General features: G+C 33.4%; 9 non-coding genes across 9 annotated transcripts; all 9 read left to right on the top strand.

The window, feature by feature from the left end:
• The first annotated feature begins 98 nt into the window (after positions 1-98).
• Positions 99-217, top strand: LOC149788367 (5S ribosomal RNA). Its single transcript, XR_016424594.1, has one exon. It is a non-coding gene; the product is annotated as a 5S ribosomal RNA (ribosomal RNA).
• A 3,520-nt stretch (positions 218-3,737) lies between these two features.
• LOC149788366 (5S ribosomal RNA) lies at positions 3,738-3,856 on the top strand. The gene has a single exon (XR_016424727.1). It is a non-coding gene; the product is annotated as a 5S ribosomal RNA (ribosomal RNA).
• A 902-nt stretch (positions 3,857-4,758) lies between these two features.
• LOC149788365 (5S ribosomal RNA) lies at positions 4,759-4,877 on the top strand. The gene has a single exon (XR_016424593.1). It is a non-coding gene; the product is annotated as a 5S ribosomal RNA (ribosomal RNA).
• Positions 4,878-8,410: 3,533 nt separating this feature from the next.
• LOC149788364 (5S ribosomal RNA) lies at positions 8,411-8,529 on the top strand. The gene has a single exon (XR_016424797.1). It is a non-coding gene; the product is annotated as a 5S ribosomal RNA (ribosomal RNA).
• A 902-nt stretch (positions 8,530-9,431) lies between these two features.
• LOC149788363 (5S ribosomal RNA) lies at positions 9,432-9,550 on the top strand. The gene has a single exon (XR_016424592.1). It is a non-coding gene; the product is annotated as a 5S ribosomal RNA (ribosomal RNA).
• Positions 9,551-13,114: 3,564 nt separating this feature from the next.
• On the top strand, positions 13,115-13,233 carry LOC149788362 (5S ribosomal RNA). The gene has a single exon (XR_016424726.1). It is a non-coding gene; the product is annotated as a 5S ribosomal RNA (ribosomal RNA).
• A 902-nt stretch (positions 13,234-14,135) lies between these two features.
• LOC149788361 (5S ribosomal RNA) lies at positions 14,136-14,254 on the top strand. Its single transcript, XR_016424591.1, has one exon. It is a non-coding gene; the product is annotated as a 5S ribosomal RNA (ribosomal RNA).
• Positions 14,255-17,813: 3,559 nt separating this feature from the next.
• On the top strand, positions 17,814-17,932 carry LOC149788360 (5S ribosomal RNA). Its single transcript, XR_016424725.1, has one exon. It is a non-coding gene; the product is annotated as a 5S ribosomal RNA (ribosomal RNA).
• Positions 17,933-18,834: 902 nt separating this feature from the next.
• Positions 18,835-18,953, top strand: LOC149788359 (5S ribosomal RNA). Its single transcript, XR_016424590.1, has one exon. It is a non-coding gene; the product is annotated as a 5S ribosomal RNA (ribosomal RNA).
• The last annotated feature ends 8,784 nt before the right edge of the window (positions 18,954-27,737 follow it).

Here is a 27,737-nt window from a genome sequence, read left to right as displayed (position 1 = left end):
TAATTACTAATTTTACACGGCACATAAACGTAAACGTCTGTACATCGGAAACGGTGAAGAGAGTAGCGAATATAAGTCTTAAATTTACACACACTTGTGTCTACGGCCATACCACGTTGAAAGCACCGGTTCTCGTCCGATCACCGAAGTTAAGCAACGTCGGGCCCGGTTAGTACTTGGATGGGTGACCGCCTGGGAATACCGGGTGCTGTAGACTCTAATTTTTTTTTTCTTTTATAACTAAAAACAGTTGAAGTTTTTCTTTCTTTCTTTTATTGTAACTAAATTTACTTTCTTCAATATAAATAATAAATAGAGCAATTTCTAGACTTTCATTTTCTCTTTTTCCTTAACTTTCTTCAATAATTCGGATCCTAAAAAAATCAAGTATAGGACCTGAATATAGCAAATGTTGCTTCGCACTTCTCTGCTCTTGGTTTCGATCCTTACTACTGGAATATGCGATCATAGATGACCAGTATTTCTTATTAACAAATTCGGTTCAATTTATCCAGTTTCCTCTACTTTTACTACCACAACAAGCTGCCTCCTTTCACCTCGAAATACTTCCTTCAAGTTTCTTCTCATATATTCCTGGTGTAGTCTCTAGCGAAGAGTTGCAAAATATGCCATCAGTGTCTTTCATTTTGCATATTTATTTGTGGTATTTCTTATAAACTAATTGATTGATAAATATGGAATGTATGAATTGTGAGAATTTTTTTAATTAATTTATTGATTGATTGATTTCTTGTACAACAGGACCTCAGTCTGCCAGTGGGAAAATTGGCATCCTGTAGCGAATACTTCAAATATGGGCCATTGGCAAAATAAATTGGGTTATAAAATTCTGTTTTGATTACAGTAAGTTTAGATAGATATTCCATGCTTCCACTTTCTGTATTTCCACAACGTTAACTTCTCCAAGTTGCAAGAAGATATCCTTTGCAAATCTGATAAGATCCTATTTTTAAAGTTAGCTTATAGGCCGGTGTCGCTTATTTTAACCAAATGATAGGACAGAAAGAGGAATAATAATAATAATAATAACAACAACAATAATGTCCTGAACCTGCATTTTAAGTCAATTTCAACGTGGAATTCTCCCCTTATCTGGGTCAGAAAATGGATGAGTGACAAATATGAGTATCTGAGGCCAGTTTTGCTTCTTTTGGATTAGAACTTTGAATCAGTATACACTTTAGTTACTAATATTATACTGCACACAAACATTTGTACATCGGAAACGTTGAAGAGATGTGTGACTAATCAGCCCAAGAGTCTTGAAAACGCATCAAGACAACAAATTATGTTTTACAGTCGAAATGTTGTTCTCACTAGAACTGAAATAATTTAATTTCTACTTAAATGCCCGAAAAATTTACAATTAAAAATACAAGAAATGTTTTATACCTAGTCCCGCACAGTGACGTACATCTGATTCCCTGTACTCACCGAGAGCGTTCTGTGTCACATGGATGCATATCAAATGAAGTGAAAAGTAATGGAATACTCGCTTTTTTATTTATCCCTATGCATCGTGGTGCCCACACCACGATGAGACGCTGTTTCAATAAACCTTTTTATATATGTTCTTTACTGTTCTTCCTTTTTCTTCTTGCTTTATCATACTGACACACGAGAGAGAGAGAGAGAGAGAGAGAGAGAGAGAGAGTATGCAACAAAGCTCGCATAACTTTATCAGCTATTAACATTAATTGTACTTCTGTGTAATTTCATTTTTAACGCGTTATCCTATAACGATTGCAAACAAGGGCAAAAACTCTACTGATCTTACTCGATAATTATACCATACTGAATTATACCAAGTTTATCTCGTATAAACGGATCATATATATCCTGGGTCCCTGAGGGTGTTTTAAGATATGTGTGTGTCATTTGTGATATATATATATATATATATATATATATATATATATATATATATATATATATATATATATATATATATATATATATATATACGTTTGTGTGTGTACATACATACATACATAGAAACGTACATACATACGTGTATTATTTACATATAGTCTTAGATAATTTTAATTATTGGGATATGGTTTTTAGGTATCAACAGATACAAAGGAAACAAATGTTTCAATACATATAATGACATTTTCTTAAATTCTACATTGTATCATATTGTCCTGCTACTTGCTAGGCAAGCTGACTTTTATAAAATTTGCAAACTCCTTATATATATTTAAATTTACTTTTAGAATTCAACCAGAATATCAGTACAGATCAGAAAGATTGAAAATACTATTTCTTTCATGTGTATATATATATATATATATATATATATATATATATATATATATATATATATATATATATATATATATATATATATATATATATATATATGAGAGAGAGAGGGAGGGAGAGAGATGGCGTGTTCGGAATGGTTTAAACAGACTCTAAATTACACTGATAAAATGTACATCAGTCCAATGGTTAACATGATAGATTTCTATCAAGCTGGTTGCCTTATTGTACCATTGAGCAAGACTACTCTCATTGCCTAACAAAACCAAGCAGTCTTTTGCCAGAACACTATAATGTGAACTTAGGCCATCTAAATCAAATTCCTATGTGAAATTTGCCAATATAAGCCTATACACTTTAATGCAAACTTAGCCAATCTAAACCAAATATCTTAATGGAAACTTAGCCAAAGACCTTAATGTGAACTTAGCCCATCTAAACCAATATACCATAATGTGAACTTAGCCCATCTAAACCAAGAAAAGAATAATGTGATATTGGCTCATATAAACAAAAACACCTTAATGCTATCTTAGCCAATCTAAATCAACCGACTTAATTTATTTTTATAAAGAATACAAAGTGAAAATTTAAATACTTTTCAGCATTATGAATGAAATCACAAATAGTCCATAAATGTTCTATGACAAGTCCAAAAGGGTAGTGTTCCAAATGAATGCCAGTGGTTTTCTGAATGAAGTCCAATTCTGAATGTGTTGATGTGCTAACAATCTTGACGTATGGCGATGATGTAATTTAGAATGTCCTTGAATGAATTCATAATAGTCCCAAAATAGCGATTTTTGATCTTTGGACATTTGTATTGGGGTGTATGGACATATTTGTTTTGCTTATCAAAACGTTGGAAATCGCCGACACCATGCGGTATCGGCATAGGGTAGCTGCTTACTAGCCACAGGGGGCTCGTATCATTGCTTACAGTGAAACTATCAGTCGTACATATAGTATAAAATGTATGACTGTCAGTTTAATTGTGAGCAACGATGCGAGCCCCTGTGCTTACTAGCCTGCCATGCAAACTTGACCGACCTTTCATCGAGATATACCTGCATGAAATCGGGAGAAATACGATTTATTTTCTCAGAAATAATTGCGAGTATAACATCATTTGTCGTTAATGAAGCTGACTGACGAAAGAAAACGACAACCTTGATGAAATTTGACACGGAACTCGCCATTGTATTACTATTCAAATGACTGCACAAATATGGCAACCTACATGTCAGTGACATCGGCGATCAAATAAGCTCTTGCTTCCTTACAGATTGAAACTGAAGGGATGTATTGTCGTAAGATGAGCTCTCCCCTGTCTCTAATATATATATATATATATATATATCTGTGTGTGTGTCTAATATATGTATGTGTGTAGTGTATGTAACGACGAAGAGACAACCTATATTAGTCTTAAATTTGTACGTACAAATGTCTACGGCCATACCACGTTGAAAACACCGGTTCTCGTCCGATCACCGAAGTTAAGCAACGTCGGGCCCGGTTAGTACTTGGATGGGTGACCGCCTGGGAATACCGGGTGTTGTAGGCATTTTTTAATTTTTTTTTGGGTTCCATCCTCACTGTGATGATATGCGATCATATATGGCCAATATTTCTTTTGTTCACAAATCTGGTGCAAATTTTTCAGTTTCCTCTACCTCCAGGATCGAAATGGGCCGCCTCGTATGCCGTCCAGATCCTCCAAATTTCTTCTGATATTTCGGATTCAGCATGTAGCGAATAATTGCAACGTATGCAATCGATGTCTTTCATTTTGGATACTTGTCTGTGGTATTTCTTATTCACTAATTGATAGATATATTTGGAATGTATTATTTTTAATTATTTTATTTACCTGTTTTTTAGCAGGGCACCAGTCTATCAGTGTGAAACTTAGCATCCCTTAGCGAATACTTCGAATATGGGTCATTGACAAAATAAATTGGTGTATAAATCTCTGTTTTGATTACAGTAAGTTTGGATGGATGTTCCCTGCTTCCACTTCCTTGCACTTTCTGTGTTTCCACAACTTTAACGTTTCCGAGCTGCAAGACGATATCCGTTTCAAATCAGATTCGAGTCCGTCTTTAAAGGTAGCTCATAGGCTGATGTCGATTATTTACCTATTGAATTAGTCAGTTGATACAAGATAAATAATAATAATAATAATGATAATGCCCAAAAACAACAAAAATGAACTGATTCTTCGTTTAAATGCATTGTTATTTAAGTCCATTTGAAGGTGTAAACCTGCGGTTAAGCAACTAATGTCCGAGTCCGAAAATGCCTGAACGACAAATCTGAATAATGTATGAAGGCAGTTTTATCTATATAAGTTTTAATCAGTACACTTTAATTACTAATTTTACACGGCACATAAACGTAAACGTCTGTACATCGGAAACGGTGAAGAGAGTAGCGAATATAAGTCTTAAATTTACACACACTTGTGTCTACGGCCATACCACGTTGAAAGCACCGGTTCTCGTCCGATCACCGAAGTTAAGCAACGTCGGGCCCGGTTAGTACTTGGATGGGTGACCGCCTGGGAATACCGGGTGCTGTAGACTCTAATTTTTTTTTTTCTTTTATAACTAAAAACAGTTGAAGTTTTTCTTTCTTTCTTTTATTGTAACTAAATTTACTTTCTTCAATATAAATAATAAATAGAGCAATTTCTAGACTTTCATTTTCTCTTTTTCCTTAACTTTCTTCAATAATTCGGATCCTAAAAAAATCAAGTATAGGACCTGAATATAGCAAATGTTGCTTCGCACTTCTCTGCTCTTGGTTTCGATCCTTACTACTGGAATATGCGATCATAGATGACCAGTATTTCTTATTAACAAATTCGGTTCAATTTATCCAGTTTCCTCTACTTTTACTACCACAACAAGCTGCCTCCTTTCACCTCGAAATACTTCCTTCAAGTTTCTTCTCATATATTCCTGGTGTAGTCTCTAGCGAAGAGTTGCAAAATATGCCATCAGTGTCTTTCATTTTGCATACTTATTTGTGGTATTTCTTATAAACTAATTGATTGATAAATATGGAATGTATGAATTGTGAGAATTTTTTTAATTAATTTATTGATTGATTGATTTCTTGTACAACAGGACCTCAGTCTGCCAGTGGGAAAATTGGCATCCTGTAGCGAATACTTCAAATATGGGCCATTGGCAAAATAAATTGGGTTATAAAATTCTGTTTTGATTACAGTAAGTTTAGATAGATATTCCATGCTTCCACTTTCTGTATTTCCACAACGTTAACTTCTCCAAGTTGCAAGAAGATATCCTTTGCAAATCTGATAAGATCCTATTTTTAAAGTTAGCTTATAGGCCGGTGTCGCTTATTTTAACCAAATGATAGGACAGAAAGAGGAATAATAATAATAATAATAACAACAACAATAATGTCCTGAACCTGCATTTTAAGTCAATTTCAACGTGGAATTCTCCCCTTATCTGGGTCAGAAAATGGATGAGTGACAAATATGAGTATCTGAGGCCAGTTTTGCTTCTTTTGGATTAGAACTTTGAATCAGTATACACTTTAGTTACTAATATTATACTGCACACAAACATTTGTACATCGGAAACGTTGAAGAGATGTGTGACTAATCAGCCCAAGAGTCTTGAAAACGCATCAAGACAACAAATTATGTTTTACAGTCGAAATGTTGTTCTCACTAGAACTGAAATAATTTAATTTCTACTTAAATGCCCGAAAAATTTACAATTAAAAATACAAGAAATGTTTTATACCTAGTCCCGCACAGTGACGTACATCTGATTCCCTGTACTCACCGAGAGCGTTCTGTGTCACATGGATGCATATCAAATGAAGTGAAAAGTAATGGAATACTCGCTTTTTTATTTATCCCTATGCATCGTGGTGCCCACACCACGATGAGACGCTGTTTCAATAAACCTTTTTATATATGTTCTTTACTGTTCTTCCTTTTTCTTCTTGCTTTATCATACTGACACACGAGAGAGAGAGAGAGAGAGAGAGAGAGAGTATGCAACAAAGCTCGCATAACTTTATCAGCTATTAACATTAATTGTACTTCTGTGTAATTTCATTTTTAACGCGTTATCCTATAACGATTGCAAACAAGGGCAAAAACTCTACTGATCTTACTCGATAATTATACCATACTGAATTATACCAAGTTTATCTCGTATAAACGGATCATATATATCCTGGGTCCCTGAGGGTGTTTTAAGATATGTGTGTGTCATTTGTGATATATATATATATATATATATATATATATATATATATATATATATATATATATATATATACGTTTGTGTGTGTACATACATACATACATAGAAACGTACATACATACGTGTATTATTTACATATAGTCTTAGATAATTTTAATTATTGGGATATGGTTTTTAGGTATCAACAGATACAAAGGAAACAAACGTTTCAATACATATAATGACATTTTCTTAAATTCTACATTGTATCATATTGTCCTGCTACTTGCTAGGCAAGCTGACTTTTATAAAATTTGCAAACTCCTTATATATATTTAAATTTACTTTTAGAATTCAACCAGAATATCAGTACAGATCAGAAAGATTGAAAATACTATTTCTTTCATGTGTATATATATATATATATATATATATATATATATATATATATATATATATATATATATATATATATATATATATATATGAGAGAGAGAGGGAGGGAGAGAGATGGCGTGTTCGGAATGGTTTAAACAGACTCTAAATTACACTGATAAAATGTACATCAGTCCAATGGTTAACATGATAGATTTCTATCAAGCTGGTTGCCTTATTGTACCATTGAGCAAGACTACTCTCATTGCCTAACAAAACCAAGCAGTCTTTTGCCAGAACACTATAATGTGAACTTAGGCCATCTAAATCAAATTCCTATGTGAAATTTGCCAATATAAGCCAATACACTTTAATGCAAACTTAGCCAATCTAAACCAAATATCTTAATGGAAACTTAGCCAAAGACCTTAATGTGAACTTAGCCCATCTAAACCAATATACCATAATGTGAACTTAGCCCATCTAAACCAAGAAAAGAATAATGTGATATTGGCTCATATAAACAAAAACACCTTAATGCTATCTTAGCCAATCTAAATCAACCGACTTAATTTATTTTTATAAAGAATACAAAGTGAAAATTTAAATACTTTTCAGCATTATGAATGAAATCACAAATAGTCCATAAATGTTCTATGACAAGTCCAAAAGGGTAGTGTTCCAAATGAATGCCAGTGGTTTTCTGAATGAAGTCCAATTCTGAATGTGTTGATGTGCTAACAATCTTGACGTATGGCGATGATGTAATTTAGAATGTCCTTGAATGAATTCATAATAGTCCCAAAATAGCGATTTTTGATCTTTGGACATTTGTATTGGGGTGTATGGACATATTTGTTTTGCTTATCAAAACGTTGGAAATCGCCGACACCATGCGGTATCGGCATAGGGTAGCTGCTTACTAGCCACAGGGGGCTCGTATCATTGCTTACAGTGAAACTATCAGTCGTACATATAGTATAAAATGTATGACTGTCAGTTTAATTGTGAGCAACGATGCGAGCCCCTGTGCTTACTAGCCTGCCATGCAAACTTGACCGACCTTTCATCGAGATATACCTGCATGAAATCGGGAGAAATACGATTTATTTTCTCAGAAATAATTGCGAGTATAACATCATTTGTCGTTAATGAAGCTGACTGACGAAAGAAAACGACAACCTTGATGAAATTTGACACGGAACTCGCCATTGTATTACTATTCAAATGACTGCACAAATATGGCAACCTACATGTCAGTGACATCGGCGATCAAATAAGCTCTTGCTTCCTTACAGATTGAAACTGAAGGGATGTATTGTCGTAAGATGAGCTCTCCCCTGTCTCTAATATATATATATATATATATATATATATATATATATATATATATATATATATATATATATATATATATATATATCTGTGTGTGTGTCTAATATATGTATGTGTGTAGTGTATGTAACGACGAAGAGACAACCTATATTAGTCTTAAATTTGTACGTACAAATGTCTACGGCCATACCACGTTGAAAACACCGGTTCTCGTCCGATCACCGAAGTTAAGCAACGTCGGGCCCGGTTAGTACTTGGATAGGTGACCGCCTGGGAATACCGGGTGTTGTAGGCATTTTTTAATTTTTTTTTGGGTTCCATCCTCACTGTGATGATATGCGATCATATATGGCCAATATTTCTTTTGTTCACAAATCTGGTGCAAATTTTTCAGTTTCCTCTACCTCCAGGATCGAAATGGGCCGCCTCGTATGCCGTCCAGATCCTCCAAATTTCTTCTGATATTTCGGATTCAGCATGTAGCGAATAATTGCAACGTATGCAATCGATGTCTTTCATTTTGGATACTTGTCTGTGGTATTTCTTATTCACTAATTGATAGATATATTTGGAATGTATTATTTTTAATTATTTTATTTACCTGTTTTTTAGCAGGGCACCAGTCTATCAGTGTGAAACTTAGCATCCCTTAGCGAATACTTCGAATATGGGTCATTGACAAAATAAATTGGTGTATAAATCTCTGTTTTGATTACAGTAAGTTTGGATGGATGTTCCCTGCTTCCACTTCCTTGCACTTTCTGTGTTTCCACAACTTTAACGTTTCCGAGCTGCAAGACGATATCCGTTTCAAATCAGATTCGAGTCCGTCTTTAAAGGTAGCTCATAGGCTGATGTCGATTATTTACCTATTGAATTAGTCAGTTGATACAAGATAAATAATAATAATAATAATGATAATGCCCAAAAACAACAAAAATGAACTGATTCTTCGTTTAAATGCATTGTTATTTAAGTCCATTTGAAGGTGTAAACCTGCGGTTAAGCAACTAATGTCCGAGTCCGAAAATGCCTGAACGACAAATCTGAATAATGTATGAAGGCAGTTTTATCTATATAAGTTTTAATCAGTACACTTTAATTACTAATTTTACACGGCACATAAACGTAAACGTCTGTACATCGGAAACGGTGAAGAGAGTAGCGAATATAAGTCTTAAATTTACACACACTTGTGTCTACGGCCATACCACGTTGAAAGCACCGGTTCTCGTCCGATCACCGAAGTTAAGCAACGTCGGGCCCGGTTAGTACTTGGATGGGTGACCGCCTGGGAATACCGGGTGCTGTAGACTCTAATTTTTTTTTTCTTTTATAACTAAAAACAGTTGAAGTTTTTCTTTCTTTCTTTTATTGTAACTAAATTTACTTTCTTCAATATAAATAATAAATAGAGCAATTTCTAGACTTTCATTTTCTCTTTTTCCTTAACTTTCTTCAATAATTCGGATCCTAAAAAAATCAAGTATAGGACCTGAATATAGCAAATGTTGCTTCGCACTTCTCTGCTCTTGGTTTCGATCCTTACTACTGGAATATGCGATCATAGATGACCAGTATTTCTTATTAACAAATTCGGTTCAATTTATCCAGTTTCCTCTACTTTTACTACCACAACAAGCTGCCTCCTTTCACCTCGAAATACTTCCTTCAAGTTTCTTCTCATATATTCCTGGTGTAGTCTCTAGCGAAGAGTTGCAAAATATGCCATCAGTGTCTTTCATTTTGCATACTTATTTGTGGTATTTCTTATAAACTAATTGATTGATAAATATGGAATGTATGAATTGTGAGAATTTTTTTAATTAATTTATTGATTGATTGATTTCTTGTACAACAGGACCTCAGTCTGCCAGTGGGAAAATTGGCATCCTGTAGCGAATACTTCAAATATGGGCCATTGGCAAAATAAATTGGGTTATAAAATTCTGTTTTGATTACAGTAAGTTTAGATAGATATTCCATGCTTCCACTTTCTGTATTTCCACAACGTTAACTTCTCCAAGTTGCAAGAAGATATCCTTTGCAAATCTGATAAGATCCTATTTTTAAAGTTAGCTTATAGGCCGGTGTCGCTTATTTTAACCAAATGATAGGACAGAAAGAGGAATAATAATAATAATAATAACAACAACAATAATGTCCTGAACCTGCATTTTAAGTCAATTTCAACGTGGAATTCTCCCCTTATCTGGGTCAGAAAATGGATGAGTGACAAATATGAGTATCTGAGGCCAGTTTTGCTTCTTTTGGATTAGAACTTTGAATCAGTATACACTTTAGTTACTAATATTATACTGCACACAAACATTTGTACATCGGAAACGTTGAAGAGATGTGTGACTAATCAGCCCAAGAGTCTTGAAAACGCATCAAGACAACAAATTATGTTTTACAGTCGAAATGTTGTTCTCACTAGAACTGAAATAATTTAATTTCTACTTAAATGCCCGAAAAATTTACAATTAAAAATACAAGAAATGTTTTATACCTAGTCCCGCACAGTGACGTACATCTGATTCCCTGTACTCACCGAGAGCGTTCTGTGTCACATGGATGCATATCAAATGAAGTGAAAAGTAATGGAATACTCGCTTTTTTATTTATCCCTATGCATCGTGGTGCCCACACCACGATGAGACGCTGTTTCAATAAACCTTTTTATATATGTTCTTTACTGTTCTTCCTTTTTCTTCTTGCTTTATCATACTGACACACGAGAGAGAGAGAGAGAGAGAGAGAGAGAGAGAGAGTATGCAACAAAGCTCGCATAACTTTATCAGCTATTAACATTAATTGTACTTCTGTGTAATTTCATTTTTAACGCGTTATCCTATAACGATTGCAAACAAGGGCAAAAACTCTACTGATCTTACTCGATAATTATACCATACTGAATTATACCAAGTTTATCTCGTATAAACGGATCATATATATCCTGGGTCCCTGAGGGTGTTTTAAGATATGTGTGTGTCATTTGTGATATATATATATATATATATATATATATATATATATATATATATATATATATATATATATATATATATATATATATATATATACGTTTGTGTGTGTACATACATACATACATAGAAACGTACATACATACGTGTATTATTTACATATAGTCTTAGATAATTTTAATTATTGGGATATGGTTTTTAGGTATCAACAGATACAAAGGAAACAAACGTTTCAATACATATAATGACATTTTCTTAAATTCTACATTGTATCATATTGTCCTGCTACTTGCTAGGCAAGCTGACTTTTATAAAATTTGCAAACTCCTTATATATATTTAAATTTACTTTTAGAATTCAACCAGAATATCAGTACAGATCAGAAAGATTGAAAATACTATTTCTTTCATGTGTATATATATATATATATATATATATATATATATATATATATATATATATATATATATATATGAGAGAGAGACGGAGGGAGAGAGATGGCGTGTTCGGAATGGTTTGAACAGACTCTAAATTACACTGATAAAATGTACATCAGTCCAATGGTTAACATGATAGATTTCTATCAAGCTGGTTGCCTTATTGTACCATTGAGCAAGACTACTCTCATTGCCTAACAAAACCAAGCAGTCTTTTGCCAGAACACTATAATGTGAACTTAGGCCATCTAAATCAAATTCCTATGTGAAATTTGCCAATATAAGCCAATACACTTTAATGCAAACTTAGCCAATCTAAACCAAATATCTTAATGGAAACTTAGCCAAAGACCTTAATGTGAACTTAGCCCATCTAAACCAATATACCATAATGTGAACTTAGCCCATCTAAACCAAGAAAAGAATAATGTGATATTGGCTCATATAAACAAAAACACCTTAATGCTATCTTAGCCAATCTAAATCAACCGACACTTAATTTATTTTTATAAAGAATACAAAGTGAAAATTTAAATACTTTTCAGCATTATGAATGAAATCACAAATAGTCCATAAATGTTCTATGACAAGTCCAAAAGGGTAGTGTTCCAAATGAATGCCAGTGGTTTTCTGAATGAAGTCCAATTCTGAATGTGTTGATGTGCTAACAATCTTGACGTATGGCGATGATGTAATTTAGAATGTCCTTGAATGAATTCATAATAGTCCCAAAATAGCGATTTTTGATCTTTGGACATTTGTATTGGGGTGTATGGACATATTTGTTTTGCTTATCAAAACGTTGGAAATCGCCGACACCATGCGGTATCGGCATAGGGTAGCTGCTTACTAGCCACAGGGGGCTCGTATCATTGCTTACAGTGAAACTATCAGTCGTACATATAGTATAAAATGTATGACTGTCAGTTTAATTGTGAGCAACGATGCGAGCCCCTGTGCTTACTAGCCTGCCATGCAAACTTGACCGACCTTTCATCGAGATATACCTGCATGAAATCGGGAGAAATACGATTTATTTTCTCAGAAATAATTGCGAGTATAACATCATTTGTCGTTAATGAAGCTGACTGACGAAAGAAAACGACAACCTTGATGAAATTTGACACGGAACTCGCCATTGTATTACTATTCAAATGACTGCACAAATATGGCAACCTACATGTCAGTGACATCGGCGATCAAATAAGCTCTTGCTTCCTTACAGATTGAAACTGAAGGGATGTATTGTCGTAAGATGAGCTCTCCCCTGTCTCTAATATATATATATATATATATATATATATATATATATATATATATATATATATATATATATATATATATATATATATATATATATATATATATCTGTGTGTGTGTCTAATATATGTATGTGTGTAGTGTATGTAACGACGAAGAGACAACCTATATTAGTCTTAAATTTGTACGTACAAATGTCTACGGCCATACCACGTTGAAAACACCGGTTCTCGTCCGATCACCGAAGTTAAGCAACGTCGGGCCCGGTTAGTACTTGGATGGGTGACCGCCTGGGAATACCGGGTGTTGTAGGCATTTTTTAATTTTTTTTTGGGTTCCATCCTCACTGTGATGATATGCGATCATATATGGCCAATATTTCTTTTGTTCACAAATCTGGTGCAAATTTTTCAGTTTCCTCTACCTCCAGGATCGAAATGGGCCGCCTCGTATTCCCTCCAGATCCTCCAAATTTCTTCTGATATTTCGGATTCAGCATGTAGCGAATAATTGCAACGTATGCAATCGATGTCTTTCATTTTGGATACTTGTCTGTGGTATTTCTTATTCACTAATTGATAGATATATTTGGAATGTATTATTTTTAATTATTTTATTTACCTGTTTTTTAGCAGGGCACCAGTCTATCAGTGTGAAACTTAGCATCCCTTAGCGAATACTTCGAATATGGGTCATTGACAAAATAAATTGGTGTATAAATCTCTGTTTTGATTACAGTAAGTTTGGATGGATGTTCCCTGCTTCCACTTCCTTGCACTTTCTGTGTTTCCACAACTTTAACGTTTCCGAGCTGCAAGACGATATCCGTTTCAAATCAGATTCGAGTCCGTCTTTAAAGGTAGCTCATAGGCTGATGTCGATTATTTACCTATTGAATTAGTCAGTTGATACAAGATAAATAATAATAATAATAATGATAATGCCCAAAAACAACAAAAATGAACTGATTCTTCGTTTAAATGCATTGTTATTTAAGTCCATTTGAAGGTGTAAACCTGCGGTTAAGCAACTAATGTCCGAGTCCGAAAATGCCTGAACGACAAATCTGAATAATGTATGAAGGCAGTTTTATCTATATAAGTTTTAATCAGTACACTTTAATTACTAATTTTACACGGCACATAAACGTAAACGTCTGTACATCGGAAACGGTGAAGAGAGTAGCGAATATAAGTCTTAAATTTACACACACTTGTGTCTACGGCCATACCACGTTGAAAGCACCGGTTCTCGTCCGATCACCGAAGTTAAGCAACGTCGGGCCCGGTTAGTACTTGGATGGGTGACCGCCTGGGAATACCGGGTGCTGTAGACTCTAATTTTTTTTTTCTTTTATAACTAAAAACAGTTGAAGTTTTTCTTTCTTTCTTTTATTGTAACTAAATTTACTTTCTTCAATATAAATAATAAATAGAGCAATTTCTAGACTTTCATTTTCTCTTTTTCCTTAACTTTCTTCAATAATTCGGATCCTAAAAAAATCAAGTATAGGACCTGAATATAGCAAATGTTGCTTCGCACTTCTCTGCTCTTGGTTTCGATCCTTACTACTGGAATATGCGATCATAGATGACCAGTATTTCTTATTAACAAATTCGGTTCAATTTATCCAGTTTCCTCTACTTTTACTACCACAACAAGCTGCCTCCTTTCACCTCGAAATACTTCCTTCAAGTTTCTTCTCATATATTCCTGGTGTAGTCTCTAGCGAAGAGTTGCAAAATATGCCATCAGTGTCTTTCATTTTGCATACTTATTTGTGGTATTTCTTATAAACTAATTGATTGATAAATATGGAATGTATGAATTGTGAGAATTTTTTTAATTAATTTATTGATTGATTGATTTCTTGTACAACAGGACCTCAGTCTGCCAGTGGGAAAATTGGCATCCTGTAGCGAATACTTCAAATATGGGCCATTGGCAAAATAAATTGGGTTATAAAATTCTGTTTTGATTACAGTAAGTTTAGATAGATATTCCATGCTTCCACTTTCTGTATTTCCACAACGTTAACTTCTCCAAGTTGCAAGAAGATATCCTTTGCAAATCTGATAAGATCCTATTTTTAAAGTTAGCTTATAGGCCGGTGTCGCTTATTTTAACCAAATGATAGGACAGAAAGAGGAATAATAATAATAATAATAATAACAACAACAATAATGTCCTGAACCTGCATTTTAAGTCAATTTCAACGTGGAATTCTCCCCTTATCTGGGTCAGAAAATGGATGAGTGACAAATATGAGTATCTGAGGCCAGTTTTGCTTCTTTTGGATTAGAACTTTGAATCAGTATACACTTTAGTTACTAATATTATACTGCACACAAACATTTGTACATCGGAAACGTTGAAGAGATGTGTGACTAATCAGCCCAAGAGTCTTGAAAACGCATCAAGACAACAAATTATGTTTTACAGTCGAAATGTTGTTCTCACTAGAACTGAAATAATTTAATTTCTACTTAAATGCCCGAAAAATTTACAATTAAAAATACAAGAAATGTTTTATACCTAGTCCCGCACAGTGACGTACATCTGATTCCCTGTACTCACCGAGAGCGTTCTGTGTCACATGGATGCATATCAAATGAAGTGAAAAGTAATGGAATACTCGCTTTTTTATTTATCCCTATGCATCGTGGTGCCCACACCACGATGAGACGCTGTTTCAATAAACCTTTTTATATATGTTCTTTACTGTTCTTCCTTTTTCTTCTTGCTTTATCATACTGACACACGAGAGAGAGAGAGAGAGAGAGAGAGAGAGAGTATGCAACAAAGCTCGCATAACTTTATCAGCTATTAACATTAATTGTACTTCTGTGTAATTTCATTTTTAACGCGTTATCCTATAACGATTGCAAACAAGGGCAAAAACTCTACTGATCTTACTCGATAATTATACCATACTGAATTATACCAAGTTTATCTCGTATAAACGGATCATATATATCCTGGGTCCCTGAGGGTGTTTTAAGATATGTGTGTGTCATTTGTGATATATATATATATATATATATATATATATATATATATATATATATATATATATATATATATATATACGTTTGTGTGTGTACATACATACATACATAGAAACGTACATACATACGTGTATTATTTACATATAGTCTTAGATAATTTTAATTATTGGGATATGGTTTTTAGGTATCAACAGATACAAAGGAAACAAACGTTTCAATACATATAATGACATTTTCTTAAATTCTACATTGTATCATATTGTCCTGCTACTTGCTAGGCAAGCTGACTTTTATAAAATTTGCAAACTCCTTATATATATTTAAATTTACTTTTAGAATTCAACCAGAATATCAGTACAGATCAGAAAGATTGAAAATACTATTTCTTTCATGTATATATATATATATATATATATATATATATATATATATATATATATATATATATATATATATATATATATATATATATGAGAGAGAGAGGGAGGGAGAGAGATGGCGTGTTCGGAATGGTTTAAACAGACTCTAAATTACACTGATAAAATGTACATCAGTCCAATGGTTAACATGATAGATTTCTATCAAGCTGGTTGCCTTATTGTACCATTGAGCAAGACTACTCTCATTGCCTAACAAAACCAAGCAGTCTTTTGCCAGAACACTATAATGTGAACTTAGGCCATCTAAATCAAATTCCTATGTGAAATTTGCCAATATAAGCCAATACACTTTAATGCAAACTTAGCCAATCTAAACCAAATATCTTAATGGAAACTTAGCCAAAGACCTTAATGTGAACTTAGCCCATCTAAACCAATATACCATAATGTGAACTTAGCCCATCTAAACCAAGAAAAGAATAATGTGATATTGGCTCATATAAACAAAAACACCTTAATGCTATCTTAGCCAATCTAAATCAACCGACTTAATTTATTTTTATAAAGAATACAAAGTGAAAATTTAAATACTTTTCAGCATTATGAATGAAATCACAAATAGTCCATAAATGTTCTATGACAAGTCCAAAAGGGTAGTGTTCCAAATGAATGCCAGTGGTTTTCTGAATGAAGTCCAATTCTGAATGTGTTGATGTGCTAACAATCTTGACGTATGGCGATGATGTAATTTAGAATGTCCTTGAATGAATTCATAATAGTCCCAAAATAGCGATTTTTGATCTTTGGACATTTGTATTGGGGTGTATGGACATATTTGTTTTGCTTATCAAAACGTTGGAAATCGCCGACACCATGCGGTATCGGCATAGGGTAGCTGCTTACTAGCCACAGGGGGCTCGTATCATTGCTTACAGTGAAACTATCAGTCGTACATATAGTATAAAATGTATGACTGTCAGTTTAATTGTGAGCAACGATGCGAGCCCCTGTGCTTACTAGCCTGCCATGCAAACTTGACCGACCTTTCATCGAGATATACCTGCATGAAATCGGGAGAAATACGATTTATTTTCTCAGAAATAATTGCGAGTATAACATCATTTGTCGTTAATGAAGCTGACTGACGAAAGAAAACGACAACCTTGATGAAATTTGACACGGAACTCGCCATTGTATTACTATTCAAATGACTGCACAAATATGGCAACCTACATGTCAGTGACATCGGCGATCAAATAAGCTCTTGCTTCCTTACAGATTGAAACTGAAGGGATGTATTGTCGTAAGATGAGCTCTCCCCTGTCTCTAATATATATATATATATATATATATATATATATATATATATATATATATATATATATATATATATATATATATATATATATATATATATATCTGTGTGTGTGTCTAATATATGTATGTGTGTAGTGTATGTAACGACGAAGAGACAACCTATATTAGTCTTAAATTTGTACGTACAAATGTCTACGGCCATACCACGTTGAAAACACCGGTTCTCGTCCGATCACCGAAGTTAAGCAACGTCGGGCCCGGTTAGTACTTGGATGGGTGACCGCCTGGGAATACCGGGTGTTGTAGGCATTTTTTAATTTTTTTTTGGGTTCCATCCTCACTGTGATGATATGCGATCATATATGGCCAATATTTCTTTTGTTCACAAATCTGGTGCAAATTTTTCAGTTTCCTCTACCTCCAGGATCGAAATGGGCCGCCTCGTATGCCGTCCAGATCCTCCAAATTTCTTCTGATATTTCGGATTCAGCATGTAGCGAATAATTGCAACGTATGCAATCGATGTCTTTCATTTTGGATACTTGTCTGTGGTATTTCTTATTCACTAATTGATAGATATATTTGGAATGTATTATTTTTAATTATTTTATTTACCTGTTTTTTAGCAGGGCACCAGTCTATCAGTGTGAAACTTAGCATCCCTTAGCGAATACTTCGAATATGGGTCATTGACAAAATAAATTGGTGTATAAATCTCTGTTTTGATTACAGTAAGTTTGGATGGATGTTCCCTGCTTCCACTTCCTTGCACTTTCTGTGTTTCCACAACTTTAACGTTTCCGAGCTGCAAGACGATATCCGTTTCAAATCAGATTCGAGTCCGTCTTTAAAGGTAGCTCATAGGCTGATGTCGATTATTTACCTATTGAATTAGTCAGTTGATACAAGATAAATAATAATAATAATAATGATAATGCCCAAAAACAACAAAAATGAACTGATTCTTCGTTTAAATGCATTGTTATTTAAGTCCATTTGAAGGTGTAAACCTGCGGTTAAGCAACTAATGTCCGAGTCCGAAAATGCCTGAACGACAAATCTGAATAATGTATGAAGGCAGTTTTATCTATATAAGTTTTAATCAGTACACTTTAATTACTAATTTTACACGGCACATAAACGTAAACGTCTGTACATCGGAAACGGTGAAGAGAGTAGCGAATATAAGTCTTAAATTTACACACACTTGTGTCTACGGCCATACCACGTTGAAAGCACCGGTTCTCGTCCGATCACCGAAGTTAAGCAACGTCGGGCCCGGTTAGTACTTGGATGGGTGACCGCCTGGGAATACCGGGTGCTGTAGACTCTAATTTTTTTTTTCTTTTATAACTAAAAACAGTTGAAGTTTTTCTTTCTTTCTTTTATTGTAACTAAATTTACTTTCTTCAATATAAATAATAAATAGAGCAATTTCTAGACTTTCATTTTCTCTTTTTCCTTAACTTTCTTCAATAATTCGGATCCTAAAAAAATCAAGTATAGGACCTGAATATAGCAAATGTTGCTTCGCACTTCTCTGCTCTTGGTTTCGATCCTTACTACTGGAATATGCGATCATAGATGACCAGTATTTCTTATTAACAAATTCGGTTCAATTTATCCAGTTTCCTCTACTTTTACTACCACAACAAGCTGCCTCCTTTCACCTCGAAATACTTCCTTCAAGTTTCTTCTCATATATTCCTGGTGTAGTCTCTAGCGAAGAGTTGCAAAATATGCCATCAGTGTCTTTCATTTTGCATACTTATTTGTGGTATTTCTTATAAACTAATTGATTGATAAATATGGAATGTATGAATTGTGAGAATTTTTTTAATTAATTTATTGATTGATTGATTTCTTGTACAACAGGACCTCAGTCTGCCAGTGGGAAAATTGGCATCCTGTAGCGAATACTTCAAATATGGGCCATTGGCAAAATAAATTGGGTTATAAAATTCTGTTTTGATTACAGTAAGTTTAGATAGATATTCCATGCTTCCACTTTCTGTATTTCCACAACGTTAACTTCTCCAAGTTGCAAGAAGATATCCTTTGCAAATCTGATAAGATCCTATTTTTAAAGTTAGCTTATAGGCCGGTGTCGCTTATTTTAACCAAATGATAGGACAGAAAGAGGAATAATAATAATAATAATAATAACAACAACAATAATGTCCTGAACCTGCATTTTAAGTCAATTTCAACGTGGAATTCTCCCCTTATCTGGGTCAGAAAATGGATGAGTGACAAATATGAGTATCTGAGGCCAGTTTTGCTTCTTTTGGATTAGAACTTTGAATCAGTATACACTTTAGTTACTAATATTATACTGCACACAAACATTTGTACATCGGAAACGTTGAAGAGATGTGTGACTAATCAGCCCAAGAGTCTTGAAAACGCATCAAGACAACAAATTATGTTTTACAGTCGAAATGTTGTTCTCACTAGAACTGAAATAATTTAATTTCTACTTAAATGCCCGAAAAATTTACAATTAAAAATACAAGAAATGTTTTATACCTAGTCCCGCACAGTGACGTACATCTGATTCCCTGTACTCACCGAGAGCGTTCTGTGTCACATGGATGCATATCAAATGAAGTGAAAAGTAATGGAATACTCGCTTTTTTATTTATCCCTATGCATCGTGGTGCCCACACCACGATGAGACGCTGTTTCAATAAACCTTTTTATATATGTTCTTTACTGTTCTTCCTTTTTCTTCTTGCTTTATCATACTGACACACGAGAGAGAGAGAGAGAGAGAGAGAGAGAGAGAGAGAGAGAGAGAGAGAGAGAGAGAGAGTATGCAACAAAGCTCGCATAACTTTATCAGCTATTAACATTAATTGTACTTCTGTGTAATTTCATTTTTAACGCGTTATCCTATAACGATTGCAAACAAGGGCAAAAACTCTACTGATCTTACTCGATAATTATACCATACTGAATTATACCAAGTTTATCTCGTAAAAACGGATCATATATATCCTGGGTCCCTGAGGGTGTTTTAAGATATGTGTGTGTCATTTGTGATATATATATATATATATATATATATATATATATATATATATATATATATATATATATATATATATATATGTATACGTTTGTGTGTGTACATACATACATACATAGAAACGTACATACATACGTGTATTATTTACATATAGTCTTAGATAATTTTAATTATTGGGATATGGTTTTTAGGTATCAACAGATACAAAGGAAACAAACGTTTCAATACATATAATGACATTTTCTTAAATTCTACATTGTATCATATTGTCCTGCTACTTGCTAGGCAAGCTGACTTTTATAAAATTTGCAAACTCCTTATATATATTTAAATTTACTTTTAGAATTCAACCAGAATATCAGTACAGATCAGAAAGATTGAAAATACTATTTCTTTCATGTGTATATATATATATATATATATATATATATATATATATATATATATATATATATATATATATATATATATATATATATATATATGAGAGAGAGAGGGAGGGAGAGAGATGGCGTGTTCGGAATGGTTTAAACAGACTCTAAATTATGCGGACTTCCGGTTATGACATCAGAAGGAAAACACGTTTGATGATCGCTCCGTGAATTTTCAAGTTTTTTTCCTTTAATAGACATTTTTGCTGTTTTAATTTGTTACAGGTACGTTGATAAGATTTGTTTGATCGCATTCATATATAAGTGAGATATATTTTGAGTGTGTGGATAACTCTATCCACCACACAAAATATTATTTTCTGTGACAATGAATACAAAGCCTGGTCGTGCTGCACGTGCAGCACAAGGAGCTGACTCACACTCTAATGACACCAGTGGAATAGCTAACAATAAGAATGGCATGTCGAGTAACATCGATAGACAGACAGGAGCTTCTCGTCGTTTTGGGAAAGAATGTACCGTGGTGATTGATGTAAAGGATGTGAAGAAAATAAAGGCAAGTGATATTGTTAGAAGTGTAGAAGAATTAACCGGAGATATGTCGGTCTATGCAGTTGTGCCCAAAGGTGCAAATTTGTATGAGGTCACACTACCGAGTAAGGAAGTAGCATATAATACCTTGTGTGGAATTGATATTGGAAGTGAACACTTTGATTGTACTCTTTTATATTCAGACACTATTATTGTGTCAATTCTTCATTTACCAGCATACATCACAGATGATGATATAAGTATGAAGCTCGGTGAATACGGAGTAGAACTTCTTTCTCCCATTCAACGCAGATATTATCCTGGAACTAGTGTAGCTGATGGGACTCGTTATGTCAAATGTAAATTTCCACAGCAGGTAAAATCCTTGCCTTACAGTCTGAAATTTCAGACTGTCAATGGTCAACAATACTTTAGAGTATTACACAATAATCAAGTTAAGGTATGTTCTAGATGTCTTGATCCGGGACATGTTATAAAAGACTGCCCTGATTTTGTATGCTACAAGTGTGGGGAGCAAGGCCATGTAGCAAAAAATTGCACAAGGCAAAGATGTGAAAGTTGTGGAAGTTTTCCTCTTATGTGTACATGCAGGATATGCGACAAATGCCACAAAGAGGCGCAAACATGTATGTGTTACAGAGAGGCCATTGCAGGCATTCATTCGCAAGTTGATGATGATATGAGGGAAGACATATTGGAGTTACAGAGTGACGAAGATGATAAAGAAGAAATTGAGAATGCAAAAAAAGATAATGAGAGTGGAGAAAGTGGGGAAGAAAAAGAAAGAATTGGAGTTGATATGACCAATGTAGAAATAGAATCTGAGGAAGTAAACAACAATCATACAATTGGAGATGGATCGGGGACAGATTCAGATGATGACAGGAAGATGGCTGCAGACGTTGTTGAAAGATCAAACGAATCACGTACATGTCAAGAAAACGGTACTAATATCGAAAATTTCAAAGTAGTACAAAGGAGAAGGAGAAGGTTTAATCCAGTACCTAATATGAAGATGAATAGCATGCGACGAACACCTATGAAGAAATGATCAAACACTCAACATTTTTTAATACTTTCAATACACTCATCATAATCATGGCTTTAAATATTGTATCTCTAAATGTAAATGGCTTGCGTAATTTGAATAAACTAAAGTCTGTTTTAGAAATATTTAAAGAGAAAAGAGGCCATATTTTATTATTGCAAGAAACCTTTTGGGATGATGAGTTTGTTGAAAGTATTAGAGAAAATGAGATTTGGAATGGTGACATATTTTATAGTAATGCTGACAATAGGAGGGCAGGTGTTGCTGTTTTAGTAGTGAGAGAATTGAGAAATCAGGTGACACAAGAAATGATTGAAAAGGGTAGGATTTTACATCTTAAAATAGCTATTGATGATAAAGTGATTGATTTAATCAATATTTATGCTCCAAATGTTGTGAAGGAAAGGTTTAACTTTTTCATGAAGCTAAATACATATTTACATAACAGTACTAGTGATAGCACTATCCTGGCTGGTGATTTTAATACAACTTTAGCAGGTATTGATCGACATAACAAAGCCTTACATATTGATGATGTAGCAGTGCGTGAACTTTATAAAATTATTCATGATAGGAATATTACCGATTTATGGAGATCACGAAATCCTAGTACTCGTAGTTTCTCCAGAAAACAAGTTGTACTAGGCGAAATGAAGCAGAGTAGAATAGATTATTTTTTGATTTCCTCAAAATTGCACTCCAATGTGCAAAATATTTATTATGCAGATACATCCTTTAGTGATCATTCTTTTGTATACCTTAAACTAAATACCTGCAAAGTGGAAACAGGGCCCGGATTATGGATATTAAATAACAATGTTCTTTTTGAGGAAAAATATGTACAAAGAGTGAAATCAATTCTTACCGAGGGAAAAACTGACGAAATGTATTTCAGTGAACCACTCATTTGGTGGGATAATGTAAAATACAAAATTAAAAAATTTTCCCAAGTATACTGTACAAGAAGAAATAAGGAAAGATTACAAGAATACTTTACATTGCAAAATAAATTAAAATCATTTTCAGAAAAAGTCGCAAATAAAGAACCATATGACATTAACAAATATGAAGAACTAAAACATCAGCTAAGTGACTATGAAACTGATTTTTGTCGGGGTGCTATATTCAGATCTAAGGCCAAATGGGCAATTGAAAGCGATAGAAATACTAAATATTTTCTAAATCTTGAGAAATATCGACACAACAAAAATGTAATCAATGAATTGATTGATGATGATGGTGTAATTATTTCAAATACAAGCGGAATCTTAGATGAAATACATCAGTTTTATAGTCATTTATATTCTTCGGTAACTGTTGATGATAATTGTACTGATTCACTTTTAAATTTTGTAAACTGTTCTGTATCTGATGAGGATAAAGATATGTGTGATGCCATAATAACAGTTGATGAAATACATACAGCTATAAAAGGGATGGCTAAAAATAAAAGCCCCGGCCCGGACGGATTGACAGTAGAGTGGTATTGTAAATTTTATGATTGTATATATGATATTCTGTTGCACATCTTTCAGAGTGTTAAGAATGACAATATTATGTCGAGATCAATGAGATTTGGGGTTATATCACTTATTTATAAAAATAAGGGGGATAATAGAAGATTGCAAAATTGGCGTCCTATCAGTTTACTTAATGTAGATTATAAAATTTTGGCAAGGATTTTGTCTACACGTTTAAAAATGGTATTACCCAAAATTATTTCTCAAACTCAGACATGTTGTATAGTTGGGAGAGATATTGCTGATACTATAGTCACTGTAAGAGATATTATAGATATGGTTGAGAGAGACAATCTTGAGGGATATATCTTAAAAATTGATCAAGAAAAAGCGTTTGACAGAGTTTGCCACTCATATTTGATTTCTGTTTTACGAAAGTTCGGTTTTGGTGACAATTTTATTCAGTGGATAAAGATATTTTATAATGAAATTAAAAGTAGTGTTAAATGCAATGGTCATCTAACGAAACCCTTTTTAATTAAAAATTCAGTCAGACAAGGTTGTCCTATATCAGCAATGTTATATGTATTAGCAGCAGAACCCTTAGGACTCGCTATCAAAGCAAATCCCACTATCAAAGGTATTCCACTCCCACTGTCTAGTAATACAAGTAAAGTTTTTCAACATGCAGATGATACAACCTTGACATTAGCGGACACACAATCCATTAATCAATCTTTTAATGTACTTGACTTGTATTGTAAAGGATCTGGTGCAAAGGTGAACAAGGAAAAGACAGAACTTCTGTGTATTGGATCTGGTAAACTTACTGATGATTATTGCAAACAATTACAAATTCAAATGTGTGATCAAGTCATCTTAATTTTGGGAGCTTATGTGGGAAAATGTGCAAAGTTATGTGAGCAACTGAACTGGAATGATAGATTGTCTAAAATTAAAAACTTATTGCAACTGTGGTCACAGAGATATTTGACAATACAAGGAAAAGTAACAGTTGTTAATAACTTATTAGTTTCTAGAGTATTGTACATAGTGTCAGTTCAGCCTCTTCCTGATATGATTGCTGATGAATTGAAGCAATTATTTCTCAGATTTATCTGGTCAGGAAAGTCCCATTTGGTTCACTATTATACAATAATTGGTGATAAGCGAAATGGCGGACTACAGTTAACTGATATAAAGATGAAAATGTATGCATTCAGACTAAAATTTTTAAAAAGATACTTTGATGTGAATTGCCCTGCTATGTGGAAAAATACCTTTGATCACTTTTTATCTACTGTCCTGAACATGAGGTTGACCAAAGAGTTGTTTCTCATGTCTTTAAATAAGCAACAATTGAATACCCTACCTATATTTTACAGAGAAATGTTTCATGCATGGGAAAAACTTAGAAATAATATCGATACAAATATTGATGTGAGGAATGTTTTTGAACAACCTCTCTTTTTAAATCCTAATATTACATGTGCTGGTAAAACGTTGTTTTTCGCAGAATTTATAGAAGCAGGAATTGTTCGTGTTCAGGATATTACATATGAATTTGTACCTGGAATACTACCTTATAGAGCTATTCAAGAAATGATATACAAATCAAATTCTGAGATCAAAACAGATAAGATAAAAAAAGACTATAATTGCATAATAGAAAGTATACCATTAGGCTGGAGAAATATTGTTGCAACAGAGTCAAAACCCACTGTAACCAATGGGAGAAATAATATGTTTCTCAGAGTTGATACAAAATTATATGACCTCTGTTTATGTACAACACAACTATTTTACAAGCTTTTATGTACGTTGATTTTTCAAGAACCAGCTTCTGTTTCCTTTTGGAGTAAGATCTTTAGTTTGGAAAAGCATAAATACTGGAAATTGATACACCTACCTTTCAAGACCCCAGATTGTATAGATTTGGATTACAGAATAATGCACAATCGAATATTTACAAAAGAGAGACTAAAATACTATGGCAAAATTGATAATGACTTATGTCCAGTGTGCCAGTTGGAAACAGAGGATTTATTTCACATGTTTTTGAAATGTCCTGAATTAAGCTCTTTTAAGAATTATATTGTATATATAGTTGAGATTCTTTTTAAAAATTGTAGAGTTGGTGTTCTCAATAGCACTTCTTTTGAACAAATGCTCATGATAGGATATAACAAAGAAACAAAATCAGTAAATAGTTATTTTTTGAACTACATTCTGAGCATTGCTCGATTGTGCATTTACAAAAGAAGAAACATTATGTCTTTATTAGGGAAACAAATAGACATCGAAAGATTGTTCCAATATTTGACTAGAAAATATATATTATATGCATATCAACATTACAAAGACAAAAATCAGACTTTGATTACGAAGTATTTTGTAAAAGATAATCCTTTAATGAGAATAGAAGAGGATAAAGTGTTTATTACATTGTAGAATCATTGTTTTGTACTATAGCATTACAAAAAAAATTTTAGAATCATTGTTCTGTAATATAGCTTAACAAAATACTATTATAGAATCATTGTTTTGTAATATAGCATTACAAACTACTATGTACATACTGACTGTATATTTTTAACTTATATACTGTACAAAGCTTTTTTAAATAAAGAAAGAAAAAAAAAAAAAAAACCGGTTCTCGTCCGATCACCGAAGTTAAGCAACGTCGGGCCCGGTTAGTACTTGGATGGGTGACCGCCTGGGAATACCGGGTGCTGTAGACTCTTTTTTTTTTTTTTTTCTTTTATAACTAAAAACAGTTGAAGTTTTTCTTTCTTTCTTTTATTGTAACTAAATTTACTTTCTTCAATATAAATAATAAATAGAGCAATTTCTCGACTTTCATTTTCTCTTTTTCCTTAACTTTCTTCAATAATTCGGATCCTAAAAAAATCAAGCATAGGACCTGAATATAGCAAATGTTGCTTTGCACTTCTCTGCTCTTGGTTTCGATCCTTACTACTGGAATATGCGATCATAGATGACCAGTATTTCTTATTAACAAATTCGGTTCAATTTATCCAGTTTCCTCTACTTTTACTACCACAACAAGCTGCCTCCTTTCACGTCGAAATACTTCCTTCAAGTTTCTTCTCATATATTCCTGGTGTAGTCTCTTGCGCAGAGTTGCAAAATATGCGATCAATGTCTTTCATTTTGGCTACTTATTTGTGGTATTTCTTATTCACTAATTGATTGATAAATATGGAATGTATGAATTGTGAGAATTTTTTATATTAATTTATTGATTGATTGATTTCTTTTACAGCAGGGCCTCAGTCTGCCAGTGGGAAAATTGGCATCCTGTAGCGAATACTGTAAATATGGGCCATTGGCAAAATAAATTGGGTTATAAAATTCTGTTTTGATTACAGTAAGTTTAGATAGATATTCCATGCTTCCACTTTCTGTATTTCCACAACGTTAACTTCTCCAAGTTGCAAGAAGAGATCCTTTGCAAATCTGATAAGACCCTATCTTTAAAGTTAGCTTATAGGCCGGTGTCGCTTATTTTAACCAAATGATAGGACAGAAAGACGAATAATAATAATAATAATAATAACAACAACAATAATGTCCTGAATCTGCATTTTAAGTCAATTTCAACATGGAA

The sequence above is a fragment of the Sinohyriopsis cumingii genome, chromosome 11 (genome assembly GCF_028554795.1).
Source record: "Sinohyriopsis cumingii isolate HCF-2022 chromosome 11, ASM2855479v2, whole genome shotgun sequence".
In the NCBI taxonomy this organism is placed as follows: Eukaryota; Metazoa; Mollusca; class Bivalvia; order Unionida; family Unionidae; genus Sinohyriopsis; species Sinohyriopsis cumingii.
This window is presented reverse-complemented; position numbering and strand designations above follow the sequence as displayed.